This window comes from Panthera pardus, unplaced genomic scaffold (genome assembly GCF_024362965.1).
Source record: "Panthera pardus isolate Hobbes unplaced genomic scaffold, ASM2436296v1 HiC_scaffold_8, whole genome shotgun sequence".
Lineage (NCBI taxonomy): Eukaryota > Metazoa > Chordata > Mammalia > Carnivora > Felidae > Panthera > Panthera pardus.
Genome location: NW_026527013.1, coordinates 114,648,059 through 114,665,797, shown reverse-complemented (window position 1 = coordinate 114,665,797; position 17,739 = coordinate 114,648,059). Strand labels below are relative to the sequence as shown.

The window sequence follows — 17,739 nt, the reverse complement described above, 5'->3', positions numbered from 1 at the left end:
AATACGGAAACAGTGACTTTGAATGACACACTAGACCAGATGGATTCAACAAATATATTCAGAACATTCTATCCTAAAACAGAAGAATAAACATTATTTTCAAGTGCACATGGGACATTCTCCAGAATAGATCACATATTAGGTCATAAAACAAGTCTCAACAGTTCAAAAAGATTGAAATCATACCATGCATCTTTTCTGACCACGCTATGAACTTGAAATCTACCACAAGAAAAAAACCTGGAAAGAACACAAACACGTGGAAGTTAAATAAAATGCTACTAAGTAAATGGGTCGACCAAGAAATAAAAGAAGAAATAGAAAAATACATGGAGACTAATGGAAGTGAGAACACAAGTGTCCAAAATCTTTGCGATGCAGCAAAAGTGGTTCTAACAGGAAAGCTTATAGTAATACAGGCTTACCTCAAGAAGCAAGAAAATTCTCAAACAACCTAACCTTACACCTAAAGGAGCTAGAAAAAGAACAACAAACAAAACCCCAAACCAGCAGAAGGAAGGAAATAAAGATTAGAACAGAAATAAATGATATGGAAACTAAAAAACAATAGAACAGATCAGTGAAACCAGGGACTGATTCTTTGAAAACCTCAACAAAATTCATAAACCTCCAGCCAGACTCATTAAAAAAGGGAGAGAGGGAGAGAGAGAGACAGAGAGAGAGAACACTCAAACAAAATCACAAATGAAAGGGGAGAAATAACAACCAACACCACAGAAATACAAAAGGTTATTAGAGAATATTATGACAAATGATATGCTAACAAATTGGGCAATCTAGAAGAAATGGATAAATTCCTAGATAAATTCCATATAACCTACCAAAACCGAAGCAGGAAGAAATAGAAAATTTGAACACACTAATTACCAGCAATGAAATTGAGTCAGTAATAAAAAAACTCCCAACGAATTAGGGTGCCTGGGTGGGTCAGTCTGTTAAGTGTCTGACTTCAGCTCAGGTCATGATCTTATGGTTCTTGAGTTCAAGTCATGCATCAGGCTCTCAGCTGTCAGCACAGAGCCCACTTTGGATCCTCTGTCCCCCTCTCTCTCTGCCCCTCCTCCACTTGTTCTCTCTCATTCTTTCTCAAAATAAAATAAATTTTTAAAAAAACTTAAAAAAAACCCCCAAAACTCCCAACAAACCAAAGTCCTGGACTAGATGGCTTCACAGGGGAATTCTACCAAATATTTAAAGAAGAGTTAATACTTATTCTTAAAATTTTCCAAAAAATAGAAGTAGGAAAACTTCCAAATTCATTTTATGAGGCCAGCATTACATTGAGGCCAACATTACACTGATACCAAAACCAGATAAAAACACCACAAAAAAAGAGAACTACAGGCAATATCTCCGATGAACATAGATGCAAAAATCCTCAACAAAATATTAGCAAACTGAATCCAACAATACATTTAAAAAATCACTCACCATGATCACGTAGGATTTATTCCTGGTTTGCAAGTGTGGTTCAAGATTTGCAAATCAATGTGATACACCACAGTAATAAGAGAAAGGACAAAAATCATATGATCACTTGGATAGATGCATAAAAAGCATTTGAGAAAGTACAACATCCATTCATGATGAAACCCTCAACAAAGTAGGTTTACAGGGAACATATTTCAACACAATAAAGGCCTTATATGGAAAGCCCACAGCGAACTGTAGGACCATGTCAGGGTCCCCAACTGTGGGTTTGACTTATCACATTGGGGTCACCAATTGTGGGTTCAGCTTTCAACATTGTCCAGCAAAGCCAAGGACGGCAGAAAGGATTACTCAAGACTCCATGCAAGTCAAGAGAGGTGAGAGGGAGGCTAAGGGAAGACTCTCTGAGTTGCATTCAAGCTCTTGTATTTATTAGTCATACATTATAGGGTAAACATTGTGCAATATGTCCGTGCCAGTAAGAACTATAGAAAGCATGCAAAAAACAAGGCATTCCCAAGAGTACAAAAGAGCAGATGCCGAAAGTAGGGTGAACAAGATAAGATATTCCATAGATAAGATGGTCTAAGGAATTTTTGAGCACAGGCAGGACCCAACCCTTAAATACGCATTAACTAGATACTTTCAGCAGGGCCAGAAAGCAGTGTAATGCCTTCTTTATAATCTCCTTAACCAAAACATAGCTATTAGATTACCCACAGCAAACATCACAGGCAATGGGGAAAAACTGAGAACTTTTCCCCTGAGGTCAGAAACAAGAGAAGGAAGTCCATTCTCACCACTTTTATTCAACATAGTCCTGGAAGTTTTAGCTACAGCAATCAGAAAACAAAAAGAAATAAAAGCACCTAAAGTGGTAAGGAAGAAGTACAACTTTCACTATTTGCAGATGACATGATTCTATATATAGAAAACCCTAAAGACTCCACCGAAAAACTACTACAAGTGACAAATGAATTCAGTAAGGTCGCAGGATACAGAATCAACGTACAGAACTCTGTTGCATTTCTATACATTAATAATGAAGCAGCAGAAAGAGAAATGAAGAAAACAATCCCATTTACAATTGCACCAAAAATAATAAAATACCTAGGAATAAACTTAACCAAGGAGGTAAAAGACCTGCACTCTGAAAACAATAAAACACTGATGAAAGAAATTGAAGACAACACAAAGAAATGGAAAGATACCCCAAGCTCTTAGATCGGGAGGACAAATATTGTTAAAATGTCCATGCTGCCCAAGCAATCTACAGATGTAATACAATCCCTAATAAAATACCAATAGCATTTTTTCACAAAACTAGAACAAATAATCCTAAAATTTGTGTGGAACTACAAAAGACCCTGAATAGCCAGAGTGAACTTGAAAAAGAAAAATAAAGTTGGAAGTACACAATGCCAGATTTCAAGTTATACCGCAAAGTGATAGTAATCAAAACAGTATAGTACTGACATCAAATAGACATATAGATCAATGGAACTGAATAGAAATCCCAGAAATAAACCCATAATTATATGGTCAATTAATCTCGGACAAAGAAGGCAAGAATATGTGTATGCCAGATTATATCTCTGTATTTATCCTACTTGGAGTTTATTGAGTTTTGGATATGTAGATTAATATTTTTTCAACATATTTAGTACATTTTAGCCATTATGTCTTCGATTTTTTTCTCCTTTTACTTATTTCTCTCCTTAGTACTCTCATTACTTGAAAGTGTACTTAAAGGTGTCTCATACTTATTCTGAGACTCTTTTTTTCATGCTATTTTTCTCTCTGTTCCTCTGTACAATCTCTATCAATCTATCTTCAAGTGTACTGTTTCTTTGTTTTGCCGATTCAAATCTATCACTGAGTTTCTCTAATGGCTCTTTTTTAAAAACATTATTAATTTTGAGAGAAAGAGAGAGTACCCGTGCATGTGTGAGCTGGGGAGGGGCAGAGAGAAAGGGAGGGAGAGAATCCCAAGCAGGCTCCGCACTGTCAGTGCAGAGCCTGACTCAGGGCTCAGTCTCACGAACCATGAAATCATGGCCTGAGCCAAAATCAAGAGTCCGTATGCTTAACTGACTGAGCCACCCAGGTGACCCTCTAATGACTCTTCATTTCGGTTATTCCACTTTTTAATTCCAAAATTTCTGGTTTTTTTTCATAATTTCTATCTCTTTATTGATATTCTGTATTTGATGGGATATTGTCATCATAAATTCCTTTACTTCTTTATACATCATTTCCTTGAGTCCTTGGAATATATTTATAAGAGGTACTTTGAAGTCTTTGTCTGTTAATCTGACATCTCATCCCTCTTAGTCAGTTTCTTTTGTTCCCGTGTGTAGTCTGTACTTTCCTCTTTCTTTGCATGCATATCTCAATGTGTTTTCTGAAAACTGGACATTTTGGGTAATATTTTGTGGCTATGGATTCTGATTTCCCTCCTCTCCCTCCGGGGCCTATTTTTGTTCTTATTTATTTTTGGTGGTGGTGGTAGAGATTGGTGTGTGTATGAGAATTAGCTAGCTTGTTTTAGTAAGGTCTGTTTTCTCTCACTGTGTGGTATCAGTCTTTGGAGGGCACTTCCTTGGACATGCACACAGTCCCTCTGGAAGTCAGTGGGGCTGAAGCCTCGGCTCTTAATCACATTCTGAGACTATCCAGTGTGGTCCAAGGCACCCAGGTAGACAAAGACGCTTATTAGGCAGGGCATTTCAAGGGATTAGAGATCACCTTCCAGGAGCTCAGGGCAAAGGCCAGACCTTTTTCTGGGCAAGGTTAATTCTTTACTACACAAAGTGTGAAGATTTCCATGCTGGTGGGAGTGCGTTGTGTATTCACGAGTGTAAAGGTGGCTAGTGGCAGGTTAGAGAATTACTGATGAGGTGACAAATGAAGAAGGGATAAATGCCATTAACACATGACATAGATGAAAGACATGCATGGAATTAATCAGCTTTTTTTTATCATTACTTCCCTCAATATAGTGTCAGGAAGACCACAATAGAGATATAATAAAACCAAAATCACAAGCAAAAGAAGAGCCAAGTTGTATCTCTGCTAGAGGATTGGGGTATGTGTTTTACAACAGTGCCATGACAGAATATCTAAACAAGGAAAGCTGCTTAAATTGAGCATAAAGGGAATTTATAGCAAAAAGTTACAGCAATGGGGCACCTATGTGGCTCGATCTAAGTGTCTGACTTCAGCTCAGATCATGGTCTCGTGGTTGGTGAGTTTGAGCCCCACATTGGGATCTCTGCTGTCAGACAGAGCCCACTTCGGATTCTCTATTCCCCTCTCTCTGCCCCTCCCTGCTGGTTCTCTCTCTTTCTCTCTCTCACTCTGTCTCAAAACAAAAAAATAAACTTAAAGGGGTGCCTGGGTGGCTCAGTCGGTTAAGTGTCTCACTTTGGCTCAGGTCATGATCTCATGGTTCATGGGTTTGAGCCCTGTGTCAGGCTCAGTACTGACAGCTCAGAGCCTGGTGCCTGCCCTGGATTCTGTGTTCCCCTCTCTCCCTGCCTCTCCCCTGCTCACGTTCTCTCTTTCTCTCTCTCTCAGAAATAAACATCAAAGAGCTACAGCAATGGGCATCAAAGCTTTTGTTATGTGATAGAATGAAAAGCACCAAATCCTCCAAAAAAATGTGTCAAATGGATCTTTGTGCTACTCCATTGTACAGAAATACGTCTTACTCATTTCCTCATTTTTCATCTTAAGCTATTTATTTTATTTATTTATTTAATTTTTTAAAGTTTATTTATTTATTTTGAGAGCGAGAGTACAAGCAGGGGAGGAACAGAGAGAGAGGGAAAGAGAAAATCCCAAGCAGGACCCGCACTGTCAGCACAGAGCTTGATGTGGGGCTCAAACTCATGAAATGTGAGATTATGACCTGAGCTGAGATCAAGAGTCGGACACTTAACTGACTGAGCCACCCAGGTGCCCCTTATTTTTTTATTTGAGATTGAGTGTAAGCAGGGGAGAGGGGCAGAGGGAGACAGAAAGAGAGAGAGTGAAAGAGAATCTTAAGCAGTCTCCATGCTCACCATGGAGCATTATGTAGGACTTGATCCCACAACCCTGGGATCATGACCTGAGCTGAAATCAAGAGTTGGAAGCTCAACCAACTGTGCCACCTGGGCACCCCTCATCTTAAGCTATTTCTAAGTTATAAATTGTTAAAAACAAAATTTTAGACTCAGAAAATTTGGGAGCAAGAAAGGTCTTAAAGCTCCTTTAAGTCCAATTTTTATTTTAAAGCTGGCCCTCAAACTTCCTGTGTAAGAATCTTCTGGGCAGATTTCCCAACTTCATCCACAGAGATTCTGGTTCAGCAGGTGAGAGGGGTTGGGGATGGAACACAGCAATCTCCATTTTCATAAGCATGCCACTCTCATTCTACCTATGTCTCCTTCAAAATATTTTATGCACACAATTACTTCCTCATGATGATTTGTTTAGACAAGCCTCAGGAAAGTATTTGTTTCAATGGAGTATCTGACACCTAGAAAGCCCTCAGTAAGTGTTTTCAGTTAACTCTCCTAACAGATCTAGATTCAAGGATTTAGACAGAAGGGTGGAGGGTTTCTGTATTGAGGTCACCTGGAGAGACTAAGGTAATGAACTAGCCTCAGTCTCTGCCTAGATGTCACCAGGTGGTGATACTCTTGTTACGTTTTACCTTTATTTCATCATAATAAGAGTTTATTTTTTACAAACCCAGGCATGTCTTACCTACTAAAGCGAGTAAGGAGATGAGGGAATTTTCCTCACTTCTCTTAGACACCCTTGTTCTTTGGTGGGAGCTTGGACCAGCCTTGGCCGGGTAATTGACTTGCAGACTAAACGTTGAGAAACATCGCTTTAGACCAACACATCATGTATAGTGAACACTGAGAGTTAAATGACTTGTCCAGGGTTATATCAATACTTTGTGAATACACTAGTTCAAATGATTACCTGCATAGTCCCCTAAATGGAATTACCAGCTTAAGGATATTAGCTCTTTTATGGTTTATTGCTAGGGTAGATTTTATGAAAACTAAAAAAATTGCATTGCTGCAAATTATCCATTACATCTATGTGTTAGCAACTATGCATTCCTCCTCTGCCCTCCAACCCCCCTTTTACCAACAAGTGCTTCCAATCTTAAGCTTTAATTTACTTTTAATATTTAATAGATATGTAATTGTGCCCTCAAATGTCCATTTCCTTATTAAAGAAACCCAGCAAGACTGCATTTTTCATTTTGGTAAGCTGATGTCTGCAAGTCTGCATGTGTAAATGGTTTGTCCATGTTGACTGTAAATCAGGTAGAGTAACGTACTGATCTTATACATTTGAGATTTTTGCTCAATAATTTGGATAGTAAACCTTTATCAATATTGTATTACACGTTTCTCTCTTTGACTGACTTTCTTTTAATATTCTATATTTTTACAAAAGTTATATATTTTAGGTATATCTGAAAATGGACTCCCATTTTGTCATGTTCTTCCATAGCGTAAATAAATACATCAGTCCATTTTCCCTTCTAGATTTAAAAATAATGTTCAATGTTTAATGCTAGACTACTTGGAATTATTTTCAGAGTTAGTACATCAAATTTTGATGTATTAAAAAATTTCTTATCCCTCTTCTTGAATTATTTCTGCCCTACACTTCCTCTTTGTTTTCAGTGGTATGCGAATTTTCTCTTCTTTACTAAGGAGACTGTGGAGATGGAAACATTAACTGATCTGAGTCAGTGAGTACCAATGTCTTTCTGGAAAAAAAGGATGCCAGCCTTAAGATTATGATGATAATATTGCTATTACCACTACTACTATGATTATTAATCATCATCATCATCAAATAATGGCACCATATGATAGTCTTGTTCACTATTCTTTCTAGATAAATTTCACTATTAATTTGTCAAGAGAATGGGCTGGAGACTGTAACTGGTATTTAATTTAATCTAACTTAAATTTAATCTAACATGTTAATATTCTACTTAGACTTCTTAGATAGGAAAAAGTCATACGTCTTCATAAATTTATCTGCCCTCCCTCTATTAGAGTTTTGCGTTTTCTTGTAAGTAAGTCCCTTCTATTAGATGGTGAAATAATCAGGTTAAAGAAGACTTTCATAACTTATGTATTTCATTTTTATCAAATAACATGTAGAAATTAAACATATTTGGTATCCTATGTGAAAAGCCAGAATACATAATGCTGTGTAAAAAATATATCTGCATTTTGGAAAAGGTTAGAAAGAATTATACAAAGTAAAGACTTAGGAGATTACAGTAATTTTTCCTTTTTGGCAAATTTTCTTTAATGATATTATTAAATTCTTATGAGAAGAAGTTGATTGATTCAGAAATGTTGATTCCTAGAATCAACAATTATTATTTATGTTCACTTTATGTATATTGCCCATTTAAATTATATTTCTCCTATTTTAACTCTCTTTTGTATTTGCTGTTTTCTCTCATTAATTTGTTCTTCAACAAATATTTAATAATGCAGAAGTTAGTTTCATTGATTCGATTTTCTTTTTCTTTTTTCATTATTTGAGTTAATAGGGTTTTTATTAAAATTTTTGGCAGAATCAGCTATTGGTATTATTAATTTTATCTCTCCTCAAAATATGTTTATTCTTAGTTTTATTATTTCCCTTTTCCTACTTTCTCTTGGCTTGCTATTTAGTTTAGTTTAGTTTTGTTTTGTTTTCAAACTAAAGTAGAAACCCAGTTGATGTTTCTTTTTGTTTCTTAGTTCTGGAAGCCTCTAGAGCAATACAATTTTCCATAATGTTCTGCTTTTGCAATAGTCCATAAATTTTGACATAATGCATTTGTATATCCTGTTATTCTGTAATTTAGCTAAACGTTAGGAAAGCGTATAGAAATATACTTCTATTTGGACACTTTTTAAGAAGATTTTATTTTTAAGTAATCTCCATACCCAGTATGGGGCTTGAACTCACAACCCCAAGATCAAGAGTCACATGCTCCACCAACTGAGCCAGCCAGGCACCCCTTCTATTTGAACACTTTTAACTTCTACTGTTGTTGTGTATCATTTTGTTGTGATTTGAGTATGTGGTTTGCAGATTTCTGCCTTTGTGCATTTCCTAGTTATATCATTGTTTCCCAAATATGGTTACTTTTTGTGGAAAAGCCTACAATAGCTTGGAAAAAATATGTTTTCTTGCCTTATCATTAAGGTTTTTTAAAGTGAATTGGACTATTACTACCTAATGTATTATTTTATTCAACTTTCTGTTTTTAAGAAAACATTTGTCTATGTGTTTTGTCTTGTCATATTTTTTCTCATAATGGAGTATTGAGTCTTTTAAGTATATTTTTATTCCTATTTCTTTTTGCACTTCAGGCACTTTCTAGTTTATGTATTTTGTTACTATATTGTTTGAGATATGTAATATCAGTATTGTTAGGTTTTCTCTTTTTATTTTATTTTTTCCAGTTTTTATTTAAATTCTAGTTAGTTAACATATAGTGTAATATTAGTTTCAGGTGTGGAATTTAGTGACTCATCACTTCCATACAATACCCTCACAAGTGCCCATCACAAGTGCCCTCCTTAATCCCTATCACCTATTTGACCCACCCCCCTCCACCTCCCCTCCAGCGACCATCAGTTTGTTCTCTATAATTAAGAGTCTGTTTCTTGGTTTGCCTCTATTTTCTGCCTCCCTCCCTCAACTCTTTTTAATATACCTTATATAATTATATAAGGAGCTTGTTTACTTCATAATTCTTTTGGTAAGAAATCTACCCTATTCACTATCATGATAGTAATCCCTACTTTTCTTGTATCAAAAAAATTCAATTTTCTTCATCTTCAATTTAGATCATCCTAGTTTTTACTTCCTGTATGTATTTTGGTTTTTAAGATGCCCTTTGAAAGCATCAGATTTATTGGATTTCTTTTGAATCTAGATATTTATCTTTTTTTTCATGGAAGTATGACACACATGAAGTTGATACACAAGGTCACATTAGTTACAGGTGTTTAACATAGTGAACCAACAAGTCTATACATTATGCTATGTTCATCACAAGTGTAGCTACCATCTGTTGCCATACAATGCTATTACAATACCGTTGACTATATTCCCTACATTGTACCGTTTATCCCTCTGACTTATTCCATTACTGGAAGCCTGTATCTCACACTCTCCTTCACCCATTTTGCCCATCCTTCCTCCTCCTCCCCTCTGGCAACCATCAGTTTGTTTTCTGTATTTACAGGTCTGTTTCTGCTGTTTTTGTTTTTTTTAGCTTCTGCATATAATGAAATCATATGGTATTTACCTTTCTCTGTCTGGTTTATTTCACTTAGCATAATAGTCTCTAGGTCCATCCATGTTCCAAATGGCCAGATCTTAGCCTTTTTATGGCTGAGTAATATTCCACTGTTTATATACATTACATCTTCTTTATCCATTTATCTATTGATGGACCCATAGGTTGTTTCATCTTGGCTATTGTAAATAATGCTGCAGTAAACATAGGGGTGTGAAATATTTACCTTTTTTAAAAGGAAGCTTAGCCAGGTGCGCCTGGGTGGCTCAGTTGGTTAAGTGTTCAACTTTTGATTTCGGCTCGGATCATGATCTCACGGTTCATGAGTTTGAAACCCACATCAGGTTCTGCGCTCACAGTGCAAAACCTGCTTGGGATTCTCTCTCTCCCTCTCTCTCTCTGTCCTTCCCTAGTTTGCTTTCTTTCTCTCTCAAAATAAATAAATAAACTTAAAATTTTTTTTAAAAAGGAACCTTAGCCAAACCACATTTTATTTTAATCAATTCCTTTGCATTCAGATTATTTAATTTCTACAAAAGCTTAAATATTGCTGCTACACTTTTTTTTTCCTCAAAGGAAAACTAGATGAGTTTTCTTGTGCCTTTTTAAAATGTATTCCTTCTGGGGTGTCTGGCTGGCTCAGTCAGTAGAGCATGTGACTCTTAATCTTGGGGTTGTAAATTCAAACTCCATGTTGGATGTAGAGATTACTTAAAAATTAAAAAAAAAAATCTTAAAAAAATATATCCCTTTGTCCAATTGCATCAAGAATCAATCACTGATCTACTTTCTGTCACTAAAGATAAGTTTCTATTTTCTAGAATTATATAAATGGAATCATAAAATGCATACTTTTCCTGGCATCTTTAATTCAGCATAATTGTTTTGGGATTCATCTATTTTATGGTGGGAATCATAGTTTATCCTTTTTGTAGGTAAGATAGCTAAATTGTATTCCAGTGTATGGATATATCACAATTTTTTTATCCATTCAGCTGTCAGTGGACATTTGGGTTGTTTCTAGTTTTTGAATATTACACATAAAGCTGATATGGATATTTGTATACAAGCTATTATGTGGATATATGTTTTCATTTCTCTTGGGTATATGCCTAGGAATGTGTCTTAGTCTGTTGGGGCTGCTATAAGAAAATACCACTGATTGAGACAAACAATAGAAATTTTTTTCTCATAGTCCTGGTGGCTGGACGTCTGAGATCAGGATGCCAGCATGTTAGGCGAGGGACTTCTTCAGGGTTGCAGACTTCTCATTGTGTCTTCCCATGGTGGAAGGGGATGGGGAATTCTGTGGCATTTCTTTTATAAGAACACTAATACTATTCCTGAGGGCTTCACCTTTATGACCTAACCACCTTCCAAAGGTCCCACCTCCTAATACCATCACATCAGGCATTAAGATTTCAACATATGAATTGGGGGGGGGGGGGGGCGATACACAAACATTTAGGCCATAGCTGAGTGCTGTTGCTGGGTTGTATGGTAACTTTATGATTAACCTTTTGAGAAATCAACAAGCTCTTCTACAATGAATGCACCATTTTACACACCCTCCAGTAGTTAGAAGAGTTGCAATTACTTCACCTTCTTAACAACACTTGTTATTGTCTGTTTTTTTAAAATTCTAGCCATGCTAGTATATATGAAGTGGTATCTTACTATGGTTTTGATTTGCATTTCCCTAATGACTAATGATATTGAGGATCTTTTTATGCACTTAATGGCCATTGATACATCTTCTTTGGTTGTTGAAGTACAATTTATTACTTTTCCCTTTATGATCCATGTTTTAGTATTCCTATCTAAGAAACACTGTTTATCCCTAGGTAAAAAAGATTTATTCCTTTGTTTCCTTCCAGAAGTTTTATAGATTTAGGTTACACATTTAAGTTTGACTTGATTTTGTGTGTGATTTGAAGAAAGGGTCCATGTTTATTTCTCCCCATATAGATACACAACTATTCCAGCACCATTTGTTGAAAAGATTTTTCTTTCCTTTCCTTTCCTTTCCTTTTTTTTTTTTTTTTTTAATTTGAATGAGAGAGAGAGTGCAAGTGGGGAAGAGGAGCAGAGGAAGAGAGAGACAGAAAATCTTAAGCGGGCTCCACGCTGAGTGTGGAGCTGGATGTGGGTCTTGATCCCATGACCCTGTGATCATGACCTGAGCTGAAATCAAGACTCGGACACTCACCCAAAGGAGCCACCCAGGAATCCCAAGATTTTCCTTTTCCCATTTACTTACTTTGGCACTCAAAAAAACAGCTGACCATATATGTATTATTCTCTTTATGGACTGTATTCTGTTGCATTGGTCTATATGACTACATCTTTGCCAATAACAAACTGTCTTGATTACTGTAGCTCAGAGCTTCTCAACCTCAGCTCTATTGAATTTTGGCTCCAATAATTCTTTGTGGGAGAGGCAAGAGCTATCCTGTACATTGTAGGGTGTTTAACAGAATTTCTGGCCTTTATCCAATGCTCTGCACCCACTGTAGACAGCATATAGATGGATCATGTTTTTTAATTCACTCTGCCAATCTTTGTCTTCTTCTTCTTCTTCTTCTTCTTCTTCTTCTTCTTCTTCTTTTAATGTTTATTTATCTTAGAGAGAGAGAGAGAGAAAGAGGGAGGGAGGGAGGGAGGGAGAGAAAGACAGAGCATGAGCAGGGGAAGGGCAGAGAGCAAGGGAGACACAGAATCCAAAGCATGCTCCAGGCTCTGAGCTGTCAGCACAGAGCCCAACGTGGAGCTTGAACCCACAAACCATGAGATCATGACCTGATGCAAAGTTGGACACTTAACTGACTGAGCCACCCAGTTGCCCCCCAATCTTTGTCTTCTAATTGGTATGTGTTACACCATTTACATTTACTGTAATTATTGATATGTTGTGGCTTAAGTCTGCCATTCTATTTGTTTTCTATCAGTTTCTTCTGTTTTTATTTATATTTATTTTTTTTACTTAGCCTGGGTTGCTTAAACATTATTTTAGAATTCATTCACATTTTTAAAAAATTCTATTTTCTTTTTTTTTTTTTAATGTTTTTATTTATTTTTGAGACAGAGAGAGACAGAGCATTACCAGGGGAGGGGCAGAGAGAGAGGGAGACACAGAATCCGAAGCAGGCTCCAGGCTCTGAGCTGTCAGCACAGAGCCTGATGCGGGGCTTGAACTCACGAACTGTGAGATCATGACCTGAGCTGAAGTCGGATGCTTAACCAACTGAGCCACCCAAGTGCCCCTAAAAATTCTATTTTCTTTTAAACCTCTTTATAGCTTTTTGTTTAAAGTGTGCCTTTTGTAGGGAGCATATAGTTGAGTCTTGCTTTTTTATTCACTCTGCCAATCTTTACCTTTTATATGATGTGTTTAGATCATAAACCTGATGTAATTATTGACATGGTTAGAGTTAGATCTATCATTTTGTCATCTCATCATTTGTAGCCTGTTTTTTTGTTCTTCTGTTCTCAGATTTTTGCTTTTTAAAAATTTTTCTTAGTATTCCATTTTAATTTATCTGCTTCCATTTAGGCTGTACTCCTTTATGTTATTACTATTTTTAGTTGTTGCTCTTGGAATTAAAATATACATCCCTAATCAGAGTTTGTTTTAATACAGTGGATCAAAAGCTATCCTGGAAACCCACTTCAGATGTCTATTTATATCTCATTGACTAAAACTGGTTTTCATCTCTGCCCATTTATAAGCAATCATTGTCCACGGGTAGTGACTAGATTAGACAAATTAAAATTCATATTCTGAAGGGCAATCCATCTACACTGAAATTGAGGGGTCTCTACCTGCTACCTGAATAAACTGGTGTTTTCTAGCAGGAACGAAGGGGAGTGAATATAGGATAAACAAGAGTCAGCACCTGGCACAGTGATTAATCTTATATAATATACCTGATTTGCCAAATGTTTAATCTCAGTACATTTTAACACAATTCTTTTTTTGTTAATTTTTGTTATTAATAATTGTTTTACTAAGGAAAGCTATCCTCTTCAAAGTACTATACAAACTCTAGCTTTTAGTATTTGTTGGCACTATACTTCCTGTTCCCAGTGTTGTTTGTTTGGGTTAGGAGTGGCATTTAGAACAAAGTGTGCCCAGGGGCGCCTGGGTGGCTCAGTCGGTTGAGCTTCTGACTTCGGCTCAGATCATGATCTCACAACTCCTGAGTTCGAGCCCGAGCCCACGTTGGGCTCTGTGCTGACATCTTGGAGCCTGGAGCCTGCTTCGGATTCTGTGTCTCCCTCTCTCTCTGCTCCTTCCCCACTCGCATTCTGTCTGTATCTCTCTCAAAAATAAATAAACATTAAAAAAAATTTTTTTTTGGAACAAAGTGTGCACAAAACTGGCCTATGGCAGACAATAATTATAATCTATTAATGAGTGAGTGAACGATGAATGGATGCATATAAACAGCTATTTTCTGACTATAAAAATAAATTTTGATAAAAGATCAAATTTATCCTAGTGGATCAGAATTTCTTCCAATGAGATTATTTTGTTATATAGGAGACAGTCATAGTTAAAACAAAAACAAAGCAGGAAAAAAGCTTAATTTGTGCCAGTGGGTGGTTTCCTTTCCCATTTTTAAAAGAAGGTAGGTGTTATAAACAGTGTTACTTGTAAGTAACAGTAAATAAGCTTAAATAAGTAAATAAGCTTAAATGGGGGGACAAAAGCATTGGCATTTGTAAAGTTTAATGAAATATAAAATGTTTCGCTTGTGAAAACCAGGCCTGTGATTTTGAAAACACATTTCCTACTTTCTTCTCTAATGGAAGCTTACAGCTCTTCATCAATGATGATTGAATTATAAATTATCTAGGGCAGAGACTGTATTTTCTATCTCATTAACAACTTATGCGTGCAGAGAGACAGGTTGTTGAGCCTCATGATGGTTTACAATTTAATAAATGCTTACACAGGCGTAATCTTATTGAATTTCCTTAACGTTCCAAGGAATTCTCCAACTTTATGGATAAGGAAGCTGAGGTCCAACAATGAATGAAAAATTTCAATTCACATGACTTGAATTGTTCAGGTTGAAACCGGAATTGGCTCTTCAATGCAATACTCTGTCCTCTACCCCAGCATCCTCTGGCCCCTCTCCCCTGCCTTTGCACAATCTTCCTGGAGCTGGGCTGCATACAGTTTGGATGGATACTCTCCTGCCACCTTGGTGTTTCCTAGAGGGACTGCATGGGCCATTTGGGTAGGAAATCATTTATTGTGTAGGGTTCTGTTACTTAGCTTTGTTGGACCTCACCCACTAAGTGCCAGCACTGTCCCCCTGTCATTATGACATCCAGATATGGCCTCCACGTTGCCGATGCCCCCTGGGAAGCAACACTGTTCCAGAGCTCTCCCCCAGGCTGCTTCTCTGTCATCATAAATGGCAGGACTGACAACCACAATGAATAAAAACAGCCTTGATAAAGCATTTTGAACATCTTTGACCCAACACATATACCCTCTTGTTTGCAAGACTGCTCTAGGACACAGGAGGACATGATTAGAGGGAATAAAGGAGTATTTGAAATCCTTTAAGCAAAAGGAGTGCCAAAGTTTAGAAATGAAGCTACCAACTGGGTTAGAAGAATCACCCCCAAAATAATCATGATGATAACAACAATAATGCTAACATCGAGTTATTGCTATGTAATAGGTGCTGTGGTAAGCCACTTACATATATTATCTGATTTCAGTCTCCCAACGGCACCATGTGGTTGTTGCTACAATTGTCCTCATGTTATAGAAGAGTGAGCTACCATCATCCCTTGCTGTAGCCATTACTATAACTTCCTTTCTGGTCTTTCTACTTCCATGGTTACTCCCATGTAGTCCATTCTCCACAAAATCAATCTGAGCCATTTTTATCACATGAAATCAGATCATAATACTCCTTTGTTAAGACTCTCCAATTACTTCCTGTCACTGGATGAAATCTGAAGTTCCACCATGGCCCATGGGGCACACATACGCTGCCCCACACCCCTCCCTGTCTTCATCCTCTGATTCACATGGACCTCTCTGCAGCCACAACAGCTCCTTGCCCTACTTCAAAGCTTGTTCCTGTCTGATGTTCTTTCCCCAAGATAGGACACAGTCCTTTCATGTATTTAGCCTTTGACCCAACCTGACACCCGAGAGAGCCCTTTCCTGAAGGCTTCCTCTAAAATTGCCTCCCTTCTTCACTCTCTTCCCATCATCCTGTTTTACTTTTCTTCACAGCTTTTGGTGTCACTTGACGTTATAAAGACTGCTTCTTTATCTATCTGCTCATTGTTCCTCCTTTCATAAGAATGGGAATTTGGTAGGTGGGGGTTTTGTCTTGCTCACCCTTTAGAAAATTGCTTGGCATATAGTAACTCAATATTTGTTGAATACATGTGGCTTAGAGAAGTCAAGTTTATTGCCACATATTCGGAGCCAATAAGGGGTAGATTTGCCCTGTGAACTCCCAAGAATGTCAGAGAAGACTCTTCTTCAGGAAGAAAAAAAACTACAGATGGCAGAGAAGCTTAGGATGGGAGATAGGAACAGAACAAGGCCTTTCTTCTCCTCTCTCCAAGGGATGTCCAGAGGAACTCCTTATTTATTGATTGATTGATTGATTAATTGAGTCCATTCAACAAGAGAGACTTGTACAAAAGGCAAAACTAAAGTGAAGACACTTTCACAGACTTCAAGTCAGGAGTCTGCAGATAAACTAGAACTAAAGCCCATTTCTCTTTCTGGGCTGTGCACTTTGTTAGATAGCTGTATGCTTCAGCCTTGGTCCTTAATTGTTATATTAAAGGAGTTATTGCAACTGGGAGCTGTGTGCCCTTAAAATAGCTCTGTAGGAGTCATTTTGAACAAATTAATTCAGGCTTAGTTAAAAAATAACAAAACCAGAATTGCAGTCTGCCCATTTATCTTTGCTTTGTTCTATTGCTTTAGAGTTATATTCAATTTATGAATTTTCCCCTTTCAGTTCTTGGCATTGTATCTTTTTGTCCCTTTCTCCTTCCATACCATAATCCCTAGGGAGCCTAGCTAGCTCTATATTGAATACTTAATTTTTTTTTAATTATATAAAATATTAAAACGGTTTATCTTGGGATGCCTGGGTGGGCTTAGTCAGTTAAGTGTCTGACTCTTGGTTTCAGCTCAGGTCGTGATCTCACAGTTTGTGGGTTTGAAACCTGTGTCGGGCTCTGCGCTGGCTCAGGAGTCTCTCTCTCTCCCTCTTTCTCTGCTCCTCTCCTGCTTGAGCTCTCTCTCCCTCCCTCTCTCTCAAAGTAAATACAGAAAATTAAAATAAATAAATAAATAGAATGGTTTATTTTTTTCACCAGGGGGAAGCAAGGGAAGCCGACAGAATAGAGTCTCAAGTGATGTGGACCCAGTTTCTTGCTGGAATTTGCAAAGCCGATTTAAGCATGATCTTAGTTGTCAGAAGATTGCCTTTAAAATATAAAAATTAAGGAAGACAGCCTCTGCAAATGCAAATTTTGAAGAACTTGGAATCTTTTTCATTTCAAATATAATATTAACCACAGAGCTCCTCTAGCTGGATATCACAGAGTGCACAACCTAAAGGAAATCAAAACAATAAAAACAGCCTCTCTACCTTGCTGGTGTTTGGTGATATCTTTGCCCTACACCGTCTCCCGCATGTTACTGTTTAGAAGAATAGCAGTGTGCACGAAAGATCTAAATCACAATGACTAGCTAAGAAGCAAGGACTGGATTTTATCCGATGCAATGTGAGGACTTGCAATATGGAAATGATGCTTCCAAAACTTTTCAGGGTTGTTTGCCTCACTGTTAGGGGCAAAAAAAAGTTTATGTGAGGGAAAAAAAAGTGGTAAGAATGCCTGAATGTCACATAGGGTTTAAGACAAAAATGCAAAGCAGTTCACAGGGAGGGTTA

At 37.2% G+C, this 17,739-nt stretch overlaps 1 protein-coding gene across 1 annotated transcript in view; it reads left to right on the top strand.

Moving 5' to 3' along the window:
- Nucleotides 1-17,202, top strand: part of HYCC1 (hyccin PI4KA lipid kinase complex subunit 1) — a 132,417-nt gene extending 115,215 nt beyond the window's left edge. Inside the window, exon 13 of the transcript XR_008420660.1 lies at nt 17,162-17,202. The gene's annotated coding sequence lies outside the window, so the exon portion shown is untranslated. The remainder of the gene's footprint in view (nt 1-17,161) is intronic.
- Nucleotides 17,203-17,739: the final 537 nt, after the last annotated feature.